General features: G+C 38.2%; 2 long non-coding RNA genes across 2 annotated transcripts; both read right to left on the bottom strand.

The window, feature by feature from the left end:
• Positions 1 to 2,037: 2,037 nt before the first annotated feature.
• LOC146444610 (uncharacterized) lies at positions 2,038 to 9,144 on the bottom strand. Its single transcript, XR_014849940.1, has 3 exons — positions 9,068 to 9,144; positions 4,646 to 4,869; positions 2,038 to 2,651 (listed from the first exon to the last, which is right to left on the bottom strand). It is a non-coding gene; the product is annotated as an uncharacterized LOC146444610 (long non-coding RNA).
• Positions 9,145 to 16,642: 7,498 nt separating this feature from the next.
• Positions 16,643 to 18,293, bottom strand: LOC146444609 (uncharacterized). Its single transcript, XR_014849926.1, has 3 exons — positions 18,178 to 18,293; positions 17,939 to 18,088; positions 16,643 to 17,043 (listed from the first exon to the last, which is right to left on the bottom strand). It is a non-coding gene; the product is annotated as an uncharacterized LOC146444609 (long non-coding RNA).
• Positions 18,294 to 22,548: the final 4,255 nt, after the last annotated feature.

The raw sequence follows: 22,548 nt of genomic DNA, 5'->3' as shown, positions 1-22,548 counted from the left end.
GCATATGGCACTTTTTTGAGTCAAGTACTTTTGAACGGACTTGAGACAATTACAATGAATAGTCATACAAGTAAGTAGAGAGTTTCAGACATATACATTGCCAGAAATTACATATTGCTTTATATTTGTAGCATCATTTCTACAAGCATGGATGCTAGAAATGCAGTATGTGAAAATGGTCATGGGAATTGCTGTATGCCGTTGGATAGTAGGAGGTTATCACTGGTCAAACAGTGTGTATGTAGCACTGGCCAGATCTTTTATAGAGATCAGATAGAGAAATTTGCTTGCATTTTCTTCTCCTAAAACCTTTTGCCTTTGTGTATTTAAGAGGAAAAGAACCATTAAGCCATATACATTTTATTAGCTTTGGAACGCTGGTGTGCTTCAGCCATTGCTACTAGAAAAGGGATACTTGTGCACAAACAGGTAATGAAAACCACTAGAAGTTATTTTGTTAAGCAAAACACGTGAAAATAGTGATCAAGCTTCCTGACACAGGTATTCTGGCATTTTTGTTTCTTTGGGCCAGCTGTAGTGCAGTTCTCAGAAAAGGCAAACATGATGCCCCAAATTCCAGATCCAAGAAACACACCATGTAGATGGAGCTACAAATGACAGCGTAAAGGGCTCTGCTATGAACCTTGACCTTCCTTCTGGTGTCATGTGGACCAGGAGGAGTTGATTGCCCACAGCAGGTGGAGACTTGAAGTTCTGCTCATGGCTCTGGGGGTGCATCTTTCCCCCTCCCCCTCACTAGACCCTGGAACCCCACAGTGCACCCCCACACTGTGACACAGAGTATTATTGTTCCCCTCTGCCATGGGCCTGGCAGTTCCTCTTGGAGCAACACACAAACCTATCCCACAAGCCTTGCCATCCTTGCTTTTGGTGTAATTCAAAGAACAAATCCCATTCTAGCAGTGAATACTTTTTCCCACAACTTTTGTGGCCCCTGGTTGAGCCATATACATTATATAACCCTGTAAAAGCAAAGAAAAATCAGGAAATTCTGCAGACCAGTAAACCTACTAGGAGAGAATCACAAGCCTTTTTTATCCTGCGGCAATGCAAAGAAGACCAGATCTGAAAACACAAGGCAGATCAGTTTGCCACACTCCTGGTGGATCCATCTAGTTTGATATCTTTGGCACTTAATGGCATTATTCTGTAGCCTGCACATCCCACTGTGTTAACAAGATAGAAAGCTGTTGGTGATTCTTTCTGTTCCTTATTAGGGCAATAAAGGTGTCAGCTGATGTGTGCTGTGGTTGAATGACCATCTGTTCAGGAACAAACAAGTCACTTGAACACTGGAATAAACATCGAGAAGCTTCTCTGTATTATGGCTTCTGCAGTAAACCCTGCCTTACAAAAGGCAGTCACCATTTCAGATATTTCAAGATAACAGCTGGCAACAGCTTCAGATATCCTGAATTTACCTGCATAGAATCATGTCCTGAAGCAATTGCGTGTTTTGTAAGAGAAACACTGCTGATTTCGCTGGACAAACTCCTTCACAGATGGCACATATTTAGCTACATTTATGCAGTTGATTGGCCCAGGATAGATTTTGTGTCAGCACTCTTGCTCCCTTAGGGTATTTTTTTATTTTAGTGTTTTTATTTTTCTGGATAGCTCTTGGAAACTGGTGTTACTTGCTCTTGGACCAAGAGCTTGGAGAACTGACTAGACTCCATGGTGTTCCATGAACACTGGAAAATGTAAAGGCTGCAAATAATTGCTCTGGGTTATTATGACAGTATTTTTTATAAATTTGAAACAAACAGAAGACAGATTTCTGATTTTACAAAACTCTGTGAGTTCAAATTTTGTTGTGTTTTTACAAATGTATGTAAAATAATTGTCACCAATTTTAAAAAAATGTATTTAGATAGAAGATTATGAATTACATTTAATTCTGTTTTTATATAATGTGAATTACATTCCACAGAAGAAAATAAACTCAGATTGAGCAATCAAAATGTTCCATTTCAAAAGGGAACACACTGACATTGAAATGCTCCACTTAAAGAAATTATCAAAATAGTCATTTATCCTAAGACACTTGGCACAAGTCATTGTTTTCAAAGCCCTTTGTAATCTTCCTAGACTTTCATTTTAGTCACAGACTACTTATTTTAAATGTATCTTTACTATGAGTATGCTGGACACACAGTTTGTCCACCTAGATAAAGATTTTCTCTTTTCCTAGACTATGTTTTGTCTCAGTACCTTTTTCTTGCCTGACAGGGACAAACCTCTGCATTTAATCTAGATTCAGATGGAGTATTTATTATTCATGACAGTATAGCATTGCTGGGATTCATAACAGGGCAGAATTATGGTTTGACTGTCCATATTCCCACATGATCCTCTCTCCCTCCATCCTAAGCTCATTAGTAACTCTGAAACTTGTGGGCCTGAACCTGCAAGTGAAGACTATTTCCAGGAGACACAACAGGTTAACTATCTTGAGTAATCAGTACCTTCAAGGATAACTGTAATAACTTTTTTCCAAATATGCATGTTTAGAACATGTTAATTCTTAGTTTCCTATTAACGTATCTTTTTTTCTGGTGCCAGGCGGGTGCAGAGAGGGCAGGAAAGGAGTAGAAAATATTCATTTTTCCTTTTTAAAGGGAAGTATCCTGTAAAGGAAGTGATATATTAATAAGGATCTAAAATTATTGCTGTAAAGACAGGAATTTAGTCATACTCTTTCTAGAAACTGATTGCTGTCACACTTTGTTACATTTGGTTTCTATAGTTTTCCTTTCTTCTTTCCCATCTGAATACAGTGCCATATTCTAAATAATTACAAGACATGTTTTGATGCCTAGAACTTGTTCCCTCTGTATCATTCCTTTCCTTTCCAAGTCCTTCTTCCAGCTTAACCATCTTTGCACCTCACAGTATAACTTCATGAATGCAGTCCTCACAAATTCCTCTAGTTCCTAAGGCTGCTGTATCTTGAAAGTCAGAAGGAAGCTGCAGCTTGAAACAGCCTCAGTGGCAACAGAGGGCTCTTTTAGCTACAAGCACTACAATCTCCGGTTTCACTTTGTGTTGGCACTGCTTCCTTTGTCTCCCTCAACAACTCATATTTTCCTTTCACCAAGACTTCTCACAGCTTTTCTTTTAATAATGTGGTGTTAATGGCAATCTGTAGATGCCAGAAGTGCAGGGCAAGAGAGAGAAAATGCCACGGTAAGTCTGAGGTATTTTGACAGAAACAAAGATAGCAAGTATACTTTTATTCATTATGTATTTTTATGAAAGTTCTGGCTTAGATATCCCTCTCTTTTCTTTGCTACTTCTCTTGCCTTATGCACATTATTTCGAGGTGCTAGAGTACTAAGTACCGAGACATCTGTCTTCATCCTCACAGGTAAAAATTGAAATACAGCTGTTCCCTGCCTCCTTTTTACATCTGAAATGGTATGCAGAGAAAGAAAGTTACATCATGAAATTACATCAGTTGCATTTTGTCCTGCTTTATTTTCCCCTCTCCTATCAAAAGCCTAGAGACTGGGGGTGCATTAAGCGCAACATCACCAGCCAGGAAAAGGACACAATTGTCAAACTTTGCTCTGCACTGGTGCAACTTCAATTTGAATAATGTGTGCAGTTTGAGGCACCACAATATAAGAAAGACATTAAGCTGTTAGAGACCATCCAAAGGAGGACCATAAGGAAGGATCTGGAGGGGAAGACTTACGAGGAGTGGCTGAGGTGACACCTCACCAGAGTCTACAACTTCCTCGTGAGGGCAAGTGAAACCAATCTCTTCTCCCTGGTGAGAAGTGACAGTACTCAAAAATGGCATAAAGCTGAATCAGAAGAGGTTTAGGCTGGATATCAGGAACAGGTTTTTCGCCCAGAAGGTGGTTAAGCACCGGAACAGGCTTCCTAGGGAAGTGGCCACATTACCAGCCTGACAGTGTTCAAGAAGTGTTTGGATAACACTCTCAGGCACATGGTGTGATTCTTGGGGTGTCCTGCACAGCACCAGGAGTTAGAATATGCTGACTTGGAAGCCACCCATGTGGATGATCAAGTCCTTGATTCTATGACTTCTGTTCAGAAGAGATAAGCATCAGAGACTAGGAAAATGTGAATTCTGATTTTAATTCTAAAAGTAAAGTTTTAATGATGAAAGATATATCATTGTTTTTAATTCAGTTTGCTCGTGTTTTGCAACAAATAACTTTTTTTTCAAATATTAGCTGCACTTGTGTCTCCTTCTTTCCTATCTTTTCCCTCCTATGTTCTCTGCAATTGTATTTGTCTGCCTCAGTGGTAGTAAGTATATAAAAGAAGCAAGGATGGCAATACAAGATGAGAACTCTCAGGTTCATAGCTGGAAACAAAAATAGTAAATTTCATTTTTGATGGTGATGAAACACATGTTGTCAGAGAACCTTCATTCTCAAATAATATTTCTAGTGCCAATGCACACTGAAGCACAATAGCTAGCCACGTTAGATCCAATACAGTGTAAAACACCATAGACCAACAAAATTCTGAATAGTAGCAGTCCATAATGAGATGACTCCAAGCCTTTCTAAAGAGTACAGGAGCTTCTGTTAAGTTAATGGCTGTTCTAATCTTGCAGTGACAGAAAAGCGAGTCAAATCCTTACCTTTGTAAACCTGTAGCACCTTACCAATATGGTTGTAGAATTCCACTTTGCTGCAGTGCTTGTCCACTCTGAGATGTGATGAGTCCATTGAAACTTAAGTCTATCAGGGAATAATAAAAGGTGAAGTATCTTTTTTGAGTTTTGTTTATTCACTTGTTTTTTGGGGGTTTTCTGCATCTGTTTCAAGACTACCATGTTCTTTTAGAGATGGAGCCTTACCCCAACTGTTGAACAAAAAGCAAAGGACAACATTACCCACTGCAACAAAATCACAGACTACAATGAAGAATTTACAATGAAGTGCAATATTGCATTGCAGATAACAAATTATAGGTGCTGCTAATTCTGTGTGACATTCACTCAGTGCTGTGATAAATAGCAAAAAACTCTACATCTGCCAGAATTGGTGTGCTCTCAAACACTTAAGTTCTATTTCATATCCAGTTCCAAGTGTTTCAAATTAGTGTAGTGAATTGACTGTCTGGACACCAGGTATCCACCAAAGCCACTCTATCTCTTTGCAACTGAACAGGGGGGAGAAAATGTAACAAAGAGTTCATGGGTTGAGATAAGATCCATGAGAGATCACTCACCAAATACTATCACAGGGAAAACAGGCTTGAATTTGGGATATTAACTGAATTAATCACTAAGAAAATCAGAGCAGAATAATAACAAGTAAAAGAAATCTTAAAAACACCTTCACCCCCACCCCTCCCTCCTTCGCAAGCTCTACTTCCTCCCCTCTAGAAGCACAGAAAGATGGGAAATGGGGGTTGTGGTTAGTTCACCACATGTTCCTGCTGCTGCCCAGGGAGAAGAGTCCTTCTCCTGCTCCAGTGTGGGGTCCCTCCCAGCAGAGACAGTCCTCTAACTCATGGACTCCTCTAGCATAAGCCCGTCCCATGGGCAACAGTTCTTCACAAACCTCTGCAGTGTCTGTCACTCTTCCAGGGATGCAGTCCTTCGAGGACAGGTTGCTCCAGCATGGGTCCCCCACATGGACACAAGCCCTACCAGGAAACCTGCTGTGGTGTGGGCTTCTCTCTCCACAGGTCTGCAGGTCTCTGCTGGGAACCTTCTCCAGCACAGGCCTCCCACAGGTTCACAGCCCTCTCTCAGGCACCCACCTGAGCCCATGCTCTGGCATGGGCTACTGCAGTGGCTGCAGGTGGATTTGTGCATCCCCATGAACTTTCATTGCCTGCAAGGGTACATTTGCTTCATTATGGTCTCCTTTGGCACATGGAGCACCTCCTCTCCCTCCTTCTCCAATGATCTTGGTGTCTGCAGGGCTGTTCCTCTCACATATTCTCACTCTGCTCTTCTCTGGACACAACTGCAACTGCACAATAACTTGTTTCTTTTTAAATGCATTATTACAGAAGCGTTACCATCATTTGTGATTGGCACAGCCTTGTCCAGCAGCATGTCCATTCTGGAGCCTTCTGGCACTGACTCTGCCAATCACAGAGGAAACTTCTGCTAGCTTCTCACAGAAGCCACCCTGTAGTTCCCCCAGTACCAAAACCTGGCCATGCAAACCCAATATATTCAGTTATGGCATTCAGAATTTGAGCTACATAAAATGTATGACATGAGGCTAACATACCTAGTCCTTCAACAGAGCTGCTACAACAGAATTTTAAACTGAACATTCAGGTATTGTTATTTTTACTCTTGCCATATAATAGTTGTATAGTCTACTTCTTTAAAAAAATGCTTGAATATATTATTGTAAGATATATGTATCCTTCTTACTTTTTTCTGTAGAAAGCTGAAAACATTTTTGTTAATCCTCACCCATCTACTAAAGTTAGAATAATATACTTGCTAACATGTTAAAATAAGTGTGAAAAGTAGATTGAGTCTACTCATGCAGTTTGGCCTTTCTGTTGGTCATGAACCATTGGTATGATTAAGGCAGGTGCATATGAGTAGTGAGTCAGAGAAATCCAAAGATTTCCATGTAGTCTTTTATGAACTGATTTAAAGGTGAAGGTGAAGATCTGATTCAGCACATTAAATCACAAAATGTGAGGTATATTTCTCATGCATTCTTACACCTTTACTCTTCTTTGCAATGTGTGCTGTCAGTACTTGCATGTGCACAGTCATCCTTTGTCGAATGATAGCCCATCCAAGTTTACATCTATATATATATATAAAACCACCTATGGGGTAAAGTAATTAAGACAGAATTAGCATGATTTTATTTTAGATGGTGAAAAATAAGAACAAAACAAAAACCAAATTCCCTCCACCCCCTTCTTCCCAGTATCATCTTCACTCCTGACTCATCTACCTCCTCCCTCTTCCCTAAGCAGTGTAGGGGGACTGGGAAAGGGGGTTATGATCAGTTTGTCACACTTTTTTTGCTGCTTCTTCCTCTTCACACCCTTCCCCTCCTCCAGCATGGCATCCCACCCATGGGAGACAGTTCTCCACAAACTTTGCCAACAAGTCCTTCCCACAGGATGTGGTTCCTCATGAACTGCTCCAGCATGTGCTCTTTCCATGGGTAGAGTCCTTCAGGAAGTGACAGTTCCAGTGGGAGTCACCAGTGGGTTCCCAGCTCCCGTATGAAAACTTGCTCTGGTGTGAGATTTCCATGGGGTCACCGTGTCCTCTGGGCACAAACACTTGCTCCAGTGTGTGATCCTCCATGGGTTGCAGGTGGACCTCTCCTCCACCATGGGCCTCAGTGGAATATCTGCTCTGGCTCCTGTATCATCTCTTCCCCATACTTCTTCCCTGACCTTGGTGTTGGCAGAACCATTTCTCTCAAATTTTATGACTTCTCTCTCCTGGTTTTTACCCTTTCTAAATATCACAGAGGTAATACCAACACTTTTGATGGGCTCATCCTTTGCTGGCAGTAGGGCTATCTTGGGACCAGATGGAACTTTGACATGGGAGCAACTTCTGGTGTCTTTTCACAAAAGCCACTCTTGTAGCCTCTGCACTACCAAAAACCTTGCCATGGAAATTATATATATTTAGCAAAAATAGTCTCCTCCACCTATGTCAAAATAACATCTTAACACCAACAAAGTGGGACTAGTTACACATACTTCACCCCTTGCATCTTCATCATAATCACACACAAGTAAAGAAAATCTCCACAACTATTCTGCTTTCTGGCAATGGTTGATCCATACTGTACCTATTACCTCTCCCAGTTACTGTCCTTCTCTCAAATTTTCAAGCACCCCACCTCAGTCACCAAAAAGGACTGTGGTGAGCTGATCTTGGATAGCCACCAGGTGTCCACAAACTAACTTCTGACTCACCTCCTCTGCAGGGGAGAAAGAAAACCTTGTGTATCAAAATAGTGTCAGTTTAAGGAAGAAAAGCATAGCAAAGGAAAATAGCAACCACAACAACAACAAAAGTATTTTCAACTTGCCAACAGCAATTGATCTGCTGCGAGTCACATCTCGGGAAGTAGGGTCTCAGAATGTCCAGCAGTTGCTTCTGAATATGAACACCTTAATTACAAATACCACCCTCCTCCTCCTTTCACTTAGCTTTTGTTGCTGAACACAACATGATATGATATGGAATAAGCTTTGGGTCAGTTTGGGTCAGCAATCCTGGCCATATCTCCACCCAAGCTCTTGCACACCCCCAGCCTACTGGCCTTTGGAGCAGGGCTGCGGAGTGACAGGAGAGACAGCCTTGATGCTGTATGAGCACTGCTCAGGAATAACCAAAACAGACGTGTGATATCAACACCATTCTGGCTACAAAGCACAGCGCTGTAAGCACTGCTGTGGGGAAAGTTAATTCCATCCCAGCCCTACTCTATATGCCAGCATTCAAGTTACAGCAAAGAGAAACTTTTATTTAAACACTAGTAAAATATTCCTATTCAGACAAGACATTCTTCTGAAAAGGAGTTGAAGTTGGGCTTAAAGGAGATAAGAAAATTAGCTGTGCATTTGCTATTATGGCATTTGACAAGGACAGTAGAATCCTCTGTATTTCTAGGAATCCTTATATATTATGTTGTATAAAATATTGAACAAAATACACATAAAATATAACACAAAGCCACCAGTTTTTTGTCCTTGTGCTAAGAATGGCTGTAAGGCCCCAAAACCTTGCTTGACAAGCCTCTTAAAAAAGGCCTATGGTTTTTTATGTACTCTGAGTTAGATGCACCGGAGAAATACTGACAAGATATTCCCAAGAGGTCAGAACAACAAAAAAACTTTACTGGCAACTTCACAAAATCAGAGAACCTTGGCAAAAGTTTGGAGAAGCATTCAATCAACATAAAGCATTTCACAAAGCATTAATTTGGCCCATTTAACTTAGCAAACTTCAAACCTGTCTGATTTTATGTTAGTCAGAACACCGAGAACAGGGAATGAGAAGAAAGAGAGAAAATATACAGGAAAGAACAAGTATAGCTACCAGTCCTGGTTCCAGCAGTGTTCTGCCAACAGAAATTCCAAGAGGGGATGGGGTCAAGATATGTACTCCCTTCATGCTTTGGCTTAAGTACCCTTTGGCTTTCCTGGTTCCTCCTCCCAGGTGAGACTTCTGCTCATTCAGCCACTCAGGAGCTGGTGTGGGGCTCCAGGGGCAGGTGTGGAGCATTGTCTCCAGCGTGCCAGGGATTGGCAGCCACTGCAGGGCTGGAATACACCCTGGGGATGTGGGGTGTGCAGAGCAGGGCATCATCTCAACTGAGCAAGTCCTGACTTTCCCCCATACTCGCACCCGAAATGTTTTGAGCCAGCAATCCTTCCAGTCTCTTTTGCCAAGCTTCCAAAAGAATGAGTCAACCTCATTGCAAGCAGTTTATTACTTTAAATATTTTTTTTAATTATTTAAGATATTTAAATCATGTGTGAGAGAGAGTATATTTTTATGAAATCTACTTCTAACATTAAAATATTCCTACCATGTTTATATTTCCAGCAGAAAACCACTTACAATTAGAATAAAAAATTAATAACATGCATTAATGAAATCACAGGCTTTGATTTCTTGCTCTAGCAGACAAGACACTTCAGATTTAAGTCTGGTACATCTCAGTGGCAGTTCTAATATTACAATCAAGCTCTGTAATGAACCTCCTTTGGTGAAAGGGAATCAGTTACAGGTCCTACCTCTGATTAATGTTTGAAATACTGATTGGATATGAGGTATTGGATTTTTAAAAACACCTACAAGTATTATAGAGCTACCTAGCCATTTGTATGATAATAATCTAATCACTCATTCATTTCATCTTCCTAATAATATTCCATTTCTCTTTCTTACCTCCTGTTCTAGGAATTTTGAACAGTCTTTATAGAGATTCTCCAAATACACGTTGCAGTTTTCTTTTAGAGTCTTTACTACTTCAGAGACACCAACTAGTCATAAAAGAGTTCTGCACCTTTTGTTTTAATTTTATTTTTTTTAAGCCAATATCATTAATTCCAGAAATATATCTTATCAATTAGACCCTCGAATAAGTGCCTTTCATTTCTGGAAGTTTCTGTTTATCTACCATCTATCTAGTGTCCATGGAATGACTGAGCCTCTTCTCCATTAAGCTGTTTGATATGATAATCATGTCTTCATAGAGCAAAAATTGGCAATAGACTTTAATGGAATCATGGAAGAAGTATTAATCAGTAACCTTAATTAATTATAAATATTGGGCTATTCATGTCTCCTTCCTGCCTACACTCAATTATCTCTCTGCACAAATTCATGACCATTTTGCAATTTATTTCTTGGTTCCTTTTGATTTATCCCTATTACTCTGTTTGCAACAGTCATAGGACCCACAGCAGTATTTTTAGCTGTGGATTTTAGCTTAATGGTAACAAAATGCTGTATTCAAAAGAATTTTTCATTGCTAGTTTTATGAGGAACATTACTGGTTATGTGGTGTAGGCCTGACTGCAGATTCATAGTAAAATTTTCAGCAAATTGTCATCTCTTATTTTCTTTTAGTCTTTATGTTCTCCAAATTTTCTCGTTAAATTGAATACCAGTGCTTCAGATAAAGATGCAATATCATTCAGGACTTCTTTCTCTCTAGTGTAATAAGTAATTCTTTCTAATTTGTGGTTTTCCATTATTTTCCTGTCTTATCTAATATTTTCCCTATCTCTCAATGATATACATATGATTCAGATCATGTGCGATAGATTATTTTGATTTGTTATTTTAAAAAGGGAAGGTAAAAGACTGAATCATATGGAAGACTGATTTTGCTTTCTTTCTGAGAAATAATCAGCAATGAAATTTCAAGTCTAATTCAAAATGTACAGGTCATATAAATTTAAGCTTAGTTTGTTTTGTTGTTGCTTTGTATATATATATATATATATATATATATATATATATACACACATATATATATATACACACATGTTTTTAAAAAAAACCCATTTTTTAGGATGAAAAATATGTTAGTAAATTTTCCTGTCTGTCTGAGCAATGTTAAGGAACAGTATTGCCATTAATTTCATCTTCCTATGATTTTTAATGTGGACAAACTGTTAATGATTTCAAAAATAAGATAGGTTGAATATTTAGTTCCAGAAAGGGTTTCGGTGAAAAATTAGGCTTTATATTTTGGTTTTGTTAGTATCTGCTCTAGTCATTGCTTTTCAGTTCACAACCTGTAATAAATTCAGTAATGTCTTTCAAGTGCAAAAGAAAGGATATAAAAATTGCAAATAGTTACAATATTTATAATTTTTCACGATATTCAGGCTTGGTACTGCTCACTGTCAAACAGAAGACAATAACATGAGAAATGCCAGAGGCAAATATTCCTTGAAGGTGGCCTAAGGCTCTGCTCTACCTGGAAAACCATTGTATGCCTGAGTGACAGAAAATACTATGTTAGTTTTTTATCATCATTGTACTTCACATTTTCATATTGTGTAACACTGTATGACAGAAGGAAACATGTTTTTACTGTAAAATCCCTTCACAAATAATTTCAAATCATTGTGCATTACTTTATAGCTCAAAATCATCTACGGTGATGTGTAACACTGAAATACAACAAATTAAACCAGAATGAAACCTACCATGCCAAATGTTACCTAGTTTCACATTTGCAAGACAACTGTGACTTCCAAGTGCTGAGCTTACCAGTGAGGCACAACCAGCAAAATTTCAATTGCTCCTTTTGTCAAAGGCACATTGTCTTCAAAATACCCGCTACTTTTTCTTGAACTATAGGAGGTGAGTATCTAAATGCCATTTGTGAGTTAAAAACAGTGACCTGACTTAATTCCCTCCTTTCTTGGAAGACAGCTTAAAACAAAGAAAGCTTAAATGACCACTATAAAGTTAAGATTAACTCAAAGTTTAATTTTCCTAAAAAACATTGCAATTACTGAGAGGCTGCCTGTTAGTCTATATATGTTCATTGGAAAATATGACAACAAATCCACTACAATTTGAATTAAGAACACCAAAAGGAATAGCAGGAAGCACTTTACCTCAAAGAGCAGGGGATCTGAAGGTTGGCTTAAGGCTTACAAATGAAGTGAAAATAATAAGGATCCTAGACCAGCTCACATATTTAGTAATAAACAGGACAGTCTGAGAGCACCTATATCGGATGGGAACAGAGCAACTCTACCAGCAGATTCATTGTCTTGGGCTGGAGATCCTATTTCTCCCTGCCAAGCTTCCCAACAAAGAAAGCATGTAGATGATAAATGATGTGGGTCATAAAATATCACTGTAATTTTAGATGACACTATGTTAAGGAAACTTCCCTGTCTGACCACCCAGGAGTCACTCTGGCAGTCACACTCCCGCCACCTGAGAGTGTCACTGCTGGGACCGAGGTCCCTCCACAGCAGGCGGCTCCAGGCAGCTGACAGCTGCCCGACCTGACACCCTACACACCCCACTCTCACACAGTCAGACCAGGTTTCCATACTGGCTCAACACCAGGATTTTCACTGCAGAATCTCAGACACCTGGATCATTGAAATAATTTAATCATGGTGCAATAACAGAATAACAGGTCAAGTTGGAGCCTCTGAGGAGGGTCCTTGAACAAAGGACTCCCTGGGCTTCCTTGTCTTCTGCTGTGTCTCTGAGTGCCCTGTCACCTGGCTGGGCCACAGGTCCCTGTGCCCTTGATTCTGCAAAGGGTCAGCAGTTCACAGCCTCTTGCCTGGGGCTCCAACACCCAGAGCTCAACCCTCAGCTCAAACTGCAGCTGCACGCCAAGCTACAGGTACTGAAAGTAGCCCTCAACAAATGCAAAAATATTTAATTGAATAATTATGAAAAAAACATTACCAAAGCAGAAGAGATTTCTGAGTCCCATCTGTTTCAGAGTCAAACCACTTTTATACTAACAGCTAATAATAGTATATCACTACTGTGAGAGGGTAAGGAGGGAAGGGCACTGTCTTCATCACTGTTGGGTAGAGACCAGTTTACTTTTGAGCAAAAAGAGGGGTTTGTTCTCTGTACAATCAAGGAGTCTTCCCAAATTCAAGATCAGTTATTTCTGATTCAACATCAAATTTCTTTCCAAGGTAATGAAAATATATATATTCAATTCAGTTTTTATAGGGAGAAATTGAGAAATTATTTAGTAGATCCCATCAGACTGGCTCAGGAACAGGGACTAATGTAACTCAATGAAGTACATAATACTAATAGGATACAGAACAAAGTAGCCACAGTACTGTGAAAAATCATACCACTCCTGTTCCAAACTTGTTCCATATTTCTAAACAGTAAATATAAAAAGGACAGGTATGTTAGGCTTTTGAGAATATTAGTTTATCTGGGATATTTCAACATCGTATGTCTTTTCAGGGGAAAACATATGTCATTATTTAATCCCAGAGGAAAATTGTTTCCTTTTTCTCGATTTTATGGTGCAGTTACCTATTTACAGCCCTTCAAGAGGAAAGAAAGAGGCTGAGCCCAGAGTCCCTTGCTGCTCTGGGGCTGGACATTTTTGTCTCAAGCATACAATTTTTGTCTCTTGTTAAACAAGTGAAATAACAAGCCTGGTTGTGTTAATGTGAGCAAATTACAGCTACAAACTATCCAGTATTATCAAATAAATTTATTTTTTAAATTACAAGTATGATCAGTTGGTTTTAGTCCACTTCATATTTCCTACCACCTGTTGCTGTTGGGTTATTGATTCAATGGTTTGATCTAGTAGCACAATCTCTGTATGCCTACAGAAGTTTACATGGTTACTGGAACTTTCTAGTTTCCCAAAGTACTATCAACACTATTGCAACATTTTCAGCAGATTTTATCAGTATTCTAAGAACAAAACATCTGATTTGGCAATATATCTCTTCCATGCACTTGGTTGTTGATACCAAAATGCCACCATCTGAAGCTACTTTGAATAGTCTAGTTTCCTTCTACTAAACAACTTCCCTTTCGAAAAAGAAAAGAACAAGAAACAAGGAAGATGATAACACTTTTTCAGAGCTTCATGGCTTTGAAACTGACACACCAGAAGGGTTTTTAAAATTCACAGTAATTAGAACTCTTCATTCAAAGTATAGGCCAGTGAAAGCTGAATCAAAACCCAGTTTAACATCTGGAAAAAAAAACAACCAACAACTCATAAAAAGAAGCATCAGTCACCAATTGCAAATAACACTTCAAAGCAATAAAATACTCATTTACTCACAAGAAATTTTCAATCTCTCAGCTGAGAGCAAGGAGCTTGTATGAGCTGCTCTATTAAGGAAGCAAGTGAATTTGTTCCAGCTCAGAAGGGAAAATTCTTGTCGAATATAAATAGTTTCTTTGTAAATTGGGGAAATTAATCACAAGGTTAATTTTGCAATAGAGGGAAATTAACAAAACTTTAGAAACCTGATTTTTGCTTGTATTGAACCTTATTCCTTAACAATTTAACTTAAAGAGTAATTTTGTGGAAGTGTTTATCTTTCTCTATCACTACCGATGGAATTTAAAGTTATAGCTTAGATATATCACAGAAATTAAGATAGTCAGAGTGAGTCTGCCATCTCATATATATGACAAGTAGACTCTAATCCAAATTTATTTAAATTATTATATATGTATGTCTATGTTTATGTTTGTGTGTAAATTTGTATGTATATGTATAAAAGGTTAGAAGCAGAAATTATTCACAAACTAGAAAATAAAAGCTGAAAATGTAGTCAAAATTCAATAAACTTTGGACAGTCTGAACTGGAACAGGGGACAAAAACCCAAACAAAAAAAAAGTAACCTTACAAAATTTAAAGCACTGAAATAAAAGAAAATAAAACTCACCAGACTAATGTTCTCAGATTTGCTAATGGAAGTATTGAAGGACTTAGAAGGAAATTAAAGCAGGTGAAAAGCTCTTTGAAATCTATGAAGTGAAAATGTAAATCAATGAAGCCGGAAGAAGTGATAATATCTTTTACACTTATTTTTCAAAGAAAATAATAAGATTGTTAAGACATTAATGAATGAATTTACTGATCTTTTAATTTTGAGGATAAAATACTAGCAGCAGCTATTGCACTATTAAGAGTTATAAGAATTTTAGATACCTTATTAAGATTTTATAAATTAGACCTTAGATTCATCATGACAAGCATGTTTTGCCATTTCAATTCTTTTAAGTTTCCAGATAATTTAAAAGAATACAGAAAATGATCACATCTACTTACGTGACAAGATCTGGTAACCTTGTTTTGCTGAGCCTGAGGGGTAACTGGATGCCTGTCTCATTTTCTCAGAAGAGATTTGGCTGTAATTCAGTCCAGTCATGAATATAATGTCACCCACATTAAGGTTATTTTTGTGCTTTTACTCACCGCCTATAGGCTTATTCTGGCAGCAAGAGATCTTTGACTAACCCCATTTTATGAGGGATCTTTCTCTGGGCATAAGCCCAAAATATACACCATTACAATTGCTCTATAGGGAATCCTCAGGAACTTAATGAATCAGCTTTATGACTTCTTTGCACTGAACCATTACAAATTTGCTGTGGAGTATCAGAATCTGATCCAAGAATTAATGTTATTGACTGGTTTAGCATGATTATTGCAGAGTTGAGCTTTAATCTACAATTAAAGAAAGGGCTCTTTTTAATCAGCATCAGATACAAACACGCAAGTTTAAATTAAGATTTATGCGCCTTCATTCAAACTGTAAGACAGAATTTTATGGAACTTGCATGAAACTTCTGTGGTAATAGGTGTGAAAAAAATATCTTTTTTTTTAGGGTTTCATGCTGCTATCTTTGTATTAGAAATGGAATTTGTCAATGTTTTGATTGTCATTACCTCCTGCTGACTTCAGTGAGAAATGGAGTTACTCAGTGCCTTAAAAGTATGGGACTTTTGCTGTTCTACAATGTTATGAAAGTTGTTGACTCAATTTAAGATATCTGTTAATGTTATACAATTCCTAAGCAGTATATTTGTTGAATTTAACTTTGAATGCAAAGAAGTCTGTTGTCATTTACTCCAGTATATTTTTCTAGTGTAATCTACATTGATTAGTTTATTGTTTTCTTCAATTTTCTATTTCAGAAAAAAAAATTTAAAAAAGGATCGTTCCTTTGCTTACTAAGCTGAAGTGTCCTTCAACATTTGTACTCAAAGCCAATAATTCTGAAAGTGTAGTGTATTAGCTATTTATTAGTTTTCCTGACAGCTTGGACACAGGGCCTCCTAATGTGGCATCAATACATAATGTGAGCTTTTTCTGCGGAGGGTCATTGTTATTTGGAAGACACATCACGGTATGATAAATGGCACCCACAGTATTTTCGACAGACATTTCTAAAAGGGTACATAATGTTCAAGTGTTGTTGAATGAGATGGTGGGAGCTACCATTTTCAATGTAATAGCTTTTTTTAAAATACATTTTGTGAGGTTTGTGCTCTTTTGTGAAATTCTGGGAATTAAAAAAAAATCATCTTGTTCTAAAATTATTTAATAGAAGATTATATTCACTAAAAAGAAACCACTTTAATACACTGAGATCATATTGACCTTGACTTTAAAACAGTAAAGAGGTACTTGTTTTTGACATAGACCCTTACACCTTTCGATTTGTCTTTTCAACATACTGTAATCTATTGCTTAATATTGTCACTCAAAAGTCAAATAATGCATCCCTTATAGTTCTTAGCCTCTGTAGAGGTCAAATCCCTTTTTGTATCTGAGTCAAAGCCAGATTGCTAAACTACTTCACAGTATTTTGGAGAAATGGGAGAGAGAGATTTATGCAAGAATTTATACTAATAACTTTGTTGAAACAATGAATATAGCACTGAAAACTAAGAAAACTAAGAAAAATTCATTCATTCTGTCACTCCTGTTGCAGTTTTGGCTTCCTCCATATAGGGAAGAGAGGAAGGAACCAGGTCAGAAGAGGCTGGAATCTGTTTTTTCAGCTGGGAAATGGAGAGTGAAAAAATGGAAACTGAAAAGGAAGGAGAAAGAGAGGAGAAGGAGAAGGAGAAGGAGAAGGAGAAGGAGAAGGAGAAGGAGAAGGAGAAGGAGAAGGAGAAGGAGAAGGAGAAGGAGAAGGAGAAGGAGAAGGAGAAGGGAAAAAAGAAGAAAAATATCCATTAGAGTATTTAGAATTTTCCACTGTCTAAAGAGAGGTCATGCAGAAGACAGAGCCAAACTCTTTTACCATGGACTTGCAGAAGAAACCACACCGTCACAAGCTGCAGCATGGAGAATCACAGAGGCAATAAGGAAGCAGTACTTAGCAATAAAACTGGCTAAGCACTGAAACAAGCTGTCAAAAGACGATATGGAATCTCCATCCTAAGGAATTCTTTGGATAAAGTCGTGAACAATTATATATCAATTTTGAAAGTAGACCTGCAACACTGGGACATTGGACTAGGTGACCTTCAGAAGATCTCCTTCAACTTACATTTTTCTATTATTACATGAGCTGTTGCATTACAGTGTTTTAAGGATATAGACAAAGTTAGATTTACAAAACTGCAGTCTGATCTTGATAGTATCTGCCAAATTGTGGCACTCTGTTGACTTGGCCCACTGTTTTGGTGATCCATAGAGAGCTTGCTGGAATGTGTCACAGGAGCAAACAGTTTGTTGCACCTGTTTTAAATCAAATCAGGCATTAAAGTAGCTTATTGATGTATTAATGTTATTCAGCTGTCAAAGAGTGAACAGGAGGTTTAAGATCAATATCAGCCATACGCTAGATACCAGACACTCAAAAAGTCAGTAAGCCCCTATACATATCTAACACCTTTTATAACCAATACCAAAGCATTCTAATTCCCATATATATCCACAGTTTCACACCTTTCACAGGGCATGCAGATGCACATCCTCCTTTCCTGTGAGCATGGATTCCCCCATTTATTGACACCTTTTCTGAGAAACACCTTGCTTTACATCTACCCAGCTCCCTACATCCTGCTAATGCACATGCCTGTGAGACGGAATACAAGCCTAGTGGGGAAGCAAAACAGAACAAAACAGTCAAATCAGTCAAAACAAGCAAACAAAACCCCTCACAGTATAAATAACAAGAATCAAACCTAAATGCCCAAAGTGGTTCTCTGATCCTGCCTGGAATCCAGCTGACACTCCAAAAGCATGCAAGTCCTCACTCTGCATCTTGGGTCATGCCTGACAGCACAGTACAGATGTCCTGGATGTTCCAACCCACTACAGTATATTTAAGTTGCTGAGTCACACACCTAGTGCTGTCACCATAATCATTCCATAGGCTTCTTTTCTGTATTGTGTTTTGATTACAATGTGACCAAGATTCCAGAGTCCATGCGACTATTACATAGTCACTGACATTTAGACAGCTTAATCTGAAATGGAATCCCTACCTAGGTTTCACTAGCAGTGTTTAACTGCTCTGTAGTCAACAAAAGAGAAAGGGCTGATTGGGGGAGGAGTGGCAGGGGAAATGCTGCTTTTGATCATAGGACAGAAATAACTGGATAACAATATACCATGCTCATTATAGCAGAGAGGTTATAGAGCTGAGGGTAGAGGGTCTGATAAAGTCTCATGGGACAATGGGGTTTATATGCACTTTAGACTGGTTTGTGCTGTTCTGGACCGTATGCAAAAAAGGAACCAAATTATTTCACTCTAATTTTCAGTGTAAAAAAGGCCATCTCTGTTTCTTCATTTTACAAGCACTGGAAATATATAAATTAATTATCAGCATAAATATTCTGTTTAGTTTAGAATCTGTACATACTAACTTTCAAACAAGCTGTAGCATGGTGCATGGTGCATGGTGCTCTACTTCACTGTGATCAGTTGAAGCAATTAATCTTATAACAGAAAAGGCAGATTCAGCAAATGAAGTTCTAACAAATCTGGCTTTTGCAGATCTGACACCCTGAAGCACCTGTTCCCACAGCTTGTCCTGATGTGAAAGGCTGATTAAGCACTATGTTATTACTGCACTGGTCAGATTTACAGAATCACCCTGCCCTCTCTTCAGATCTCTAGGAAGCTTTATGCCTCCGTGTTTCTTGACCCTTTGGGAATTTCAGGACAAAGGTTCTTTAGGACCCAAGGGTCCTTCAGTCCTTGGGGACTGAACAATCCTCAGGGGGCACTGATGGGTAATTTTGAGGATGAAGACAGTTTCAAATTCAACTAGTCCATGAATGAGGTTTATGAGGACGAAACAGAATCTGTGCATTTCTATCATATTCTGCAATTGCATAAAAAATCAACATGAGGTACAGTATCTAATGAATCAAAACATTTTTTAAAGATCTATTGTTATTTCCTCAGCTTGCTAAACCAGCAATCTCAACAGATTTTTAAAGGATAAAAAATACTATGCTGGAGCAGCAGATTTATGAATACACAAGAGAAACAGGTGCAAGGGACGTAGGAGGAAAGAAAGATGCTGAGACGATATTATGTGAAACTATAGCAGTGTATCGAATAATGCATTTTACCTTAAGTCCTTGCTGAAGGATAAACCACATTTTTCTTTTATCTTTATGGATCTTCAAAGAAACTTTTAAGTAAAGTCTATCACACTGTTTCTTATGAAATTGAGCACAATACAGAAAACATATATAATACCTTGCATATTGTGGAGAATGTCAAAAAATGTGGAGAGAAAAAGCCTTGTGATTTGTCAAACAGACTTTTTCTCATTACTGGGGTTTTCTTTCATTTAAATATTTTATAGGCATGATATTTCCCACACAGATTCCCCTCTAGCCTTCATTGAGAAGTGGTCTCAGTATTTTTAGCATAACCATAGCACATCATGTGTAAGACCCAGCCTCTTCAATGTTGAACAGTGCATTCTCAGTCCAGATGAGCATTTTCATTTTGCTTATAATCGCTACAGAATATAGTTTTATGTTGATATTTAATGTCTTCTCTGCTAGCAAAAAAATATAAACCAAGCATTGGATTAAGGAATCTTGTCAATATCTTATGGAAAATGAAGCCTACTTCACAGTCATTGTTCTTAATGAACAGTATGATCTTTATAGGACTGATGCAGATTCTGTCCTCTCTTCTGAAGCCTGTCTCTGCTGGAAATAGTAAACTCAGCTCTACTTCACACTAACTGTAACAAAAAACCCCAAGCAAATGAGTTTATCTTCAAATCAGTCAGACAAAAATCGTTTGATTTCACACAGTATGAGAAATGTAGAGCTTAGAACTAATTTCAATCAATGTCTGAGTATGTAAATCCATGGTAACAGGTGAAACAATCTATGGAGGGTTTTCCTTTGCAGGTAAAACTGAAATATTATTAAATTGTATTCTGAGTTGAACAGCTAATCATCTCTCTGTCTTGTATTCTAGACTGACTCTGAGAGGGTCATCTAGAAAAAATCTACCACATGAAATACCTGTCAGATGTTTCATAGAAGGTGCTGAGTTGAAAGGGACCCAGCAGGATCATTAAGTCCAGCTCCTGACCCTGTGCAGCACCATCTCGGAGAATCACACCATGTGCCTGAGAGTATTGTCCAAATGCTTCTTGCATTCTGTCAGGTTTATGCTGTGACCACTTACCTGGAGAGCCTGTTCCAGTGCCCTTATTATCGGTGAAGAACCTTTTCATTATATCCAACCTAAACCCCCTCTGATTCAGGTTCATGCTATTTCTTCAAGTCCTGTCACTGGTAACAAGAGTGAAGAGATTGGTACATGTCCCTCCTCTATCCCTCACAAGGAAGTTTTAGACTGCAATGAGGTGTCCCCTCAATCTTCTCATCTCCAGCCTCAACAGACCAAGTGACCTCAGCAGCTCCTCGTAAAGCTTTCCCTCCAGAGCTTTCACCATCCTTTTGGACCTCCTTTGGATGCTCTCTAATAGCTTAATATCTTTCTTATATTGTGGTGCCCAAAACTGTACACAATATTCAAGATGAGGCTGCACCAGTGCAGAGTAGATTGCCACAGCTCATTCTGTCTGATCTCTGCTATGTGCATGCACTTCCAGGTCTCTGATTCTTTCTGTATGTACTTATGCAGGTTCTACCCCTGTAATCATTAGTTTAAAGTGGTAGGGAGTGTTCATATTGAGACTGTCTTTCGAACTGCTAATTTATGTGGTTAAAATATTAACATAGTTTCTCATGTAAAAAGGTCATGTGTCATTTAACACTTTCCGAAACAAATGCCAATCTTGGCCAAAGACTTGGCATAACTCATCATTAATTTCCAGTTGGCAAATTGCAAATGTCAACCCTAACTGGATGGGCTTGAGTAATTTAAAATCTAGGGCACAAGTTTACACATTAGTTGGATCAAACACACAACTAAACAATTTTTCTGAAAGCATAGATATAGCCAATGTTCTGACTAAAATTCTTCCTGAAGGAAAACTTCACTCCATATCTGAGCAATAGAAATAAACCCATCTCCATTTTTCAGAGAGTGGGATTTCTTCTGTACATCACTGCTTCTCACTATGATTGTAATAACAATTCCAAAAGTACTTAAAACTTTTACTACAAACTTTGTTGCTTTGGGACCAATACAACCAACAGATTTATGATAAGGCAGAGGACAGCTTTTCAAAACAAGTCTGGTTTTATTACTCAACTGGAATGTAAAGTTTTATGGATTGGAATTGAAAAACAAAAGGTTTGATATCCGTATTGGTAGTATTGTGTTCTGCTGAATATGATGCTTCATCTCTGTCTCATTTCTGAGCAGCAGAGTTTTTATCACTAATATCCTATTGAGAAAAATCTTTGTTCTAAATTCTGTTCATGCTGTTTTCATATGCTTCCTCAGTCAGGTATTCATTAAAACTTGATATATAGTCATTCATCTTTCATTGTACTGTTAAAGTAGCTCCAATCCACTGTTCAGATTTTTGTAGTTCTTTTGTGCCAAATACAGACATGTTCATTTGCATAATGCTGGTCTCTTGTTTCATTTTTTTAGGCAAGGAATCATCTCCTCAGCCATTAAAAATAATAATAAATTAGAATTGAAAAAAATAGACATAGAAAACTGAGATCTACTTAGCTCTTAATGAAAACAGTGCAGAGCCTCTTAATACCCTGCACACCACCTCTATCTCACTGGTTTGTCATGGCATTATGTGCACAGCATGCTCAAATAGGAACTGAAAGCCCTGTTGATTGGATATCTGTCACTATATGTGGAAAGCAGGACTTTGTAAGATATTTGAGGTTTTCAAATCTAGGCTTGTGCTTCACTACCTCCAAATTCCAGGTGGATTAGGAATTCCCCAAAACCTCCTTCTTTCTCTGTCCATCTTCATTGGCTTCCCTAAACTGCCTTCTGCTGCAATTTTTCCAGCTGATAGAAAACCTAATATCTCAATTAGGACCTTCAACAAGAAAAGATAAGGTGGCTAGAATCTTGAGATGAACTGCTGTATGACTGAGAAGTAAGTTTGATCAAACACTGAAGAAATTACT

The sequence above is a fragment of the Lichenostomus cassidix genome, chromosome 1 (assembly GCF_008360975.1).
Source record: "Lichenostomus cassidix isolate B80296 chromosome 1, HeHo_3.0, whole genome shotgun sequence".
In the NCBI taxonomy this organism is placed as follows: Eukaryota; Metazoa; Chordata; class Aves; order Passeriformes; family Meliphagidae; genus Lichenostomus; species Lichenostomus cassidix.
Note: the sequence above shows the minus strand (reverse complement) of the source record. Positions and strands in the feature narration are given on the sequence as shown.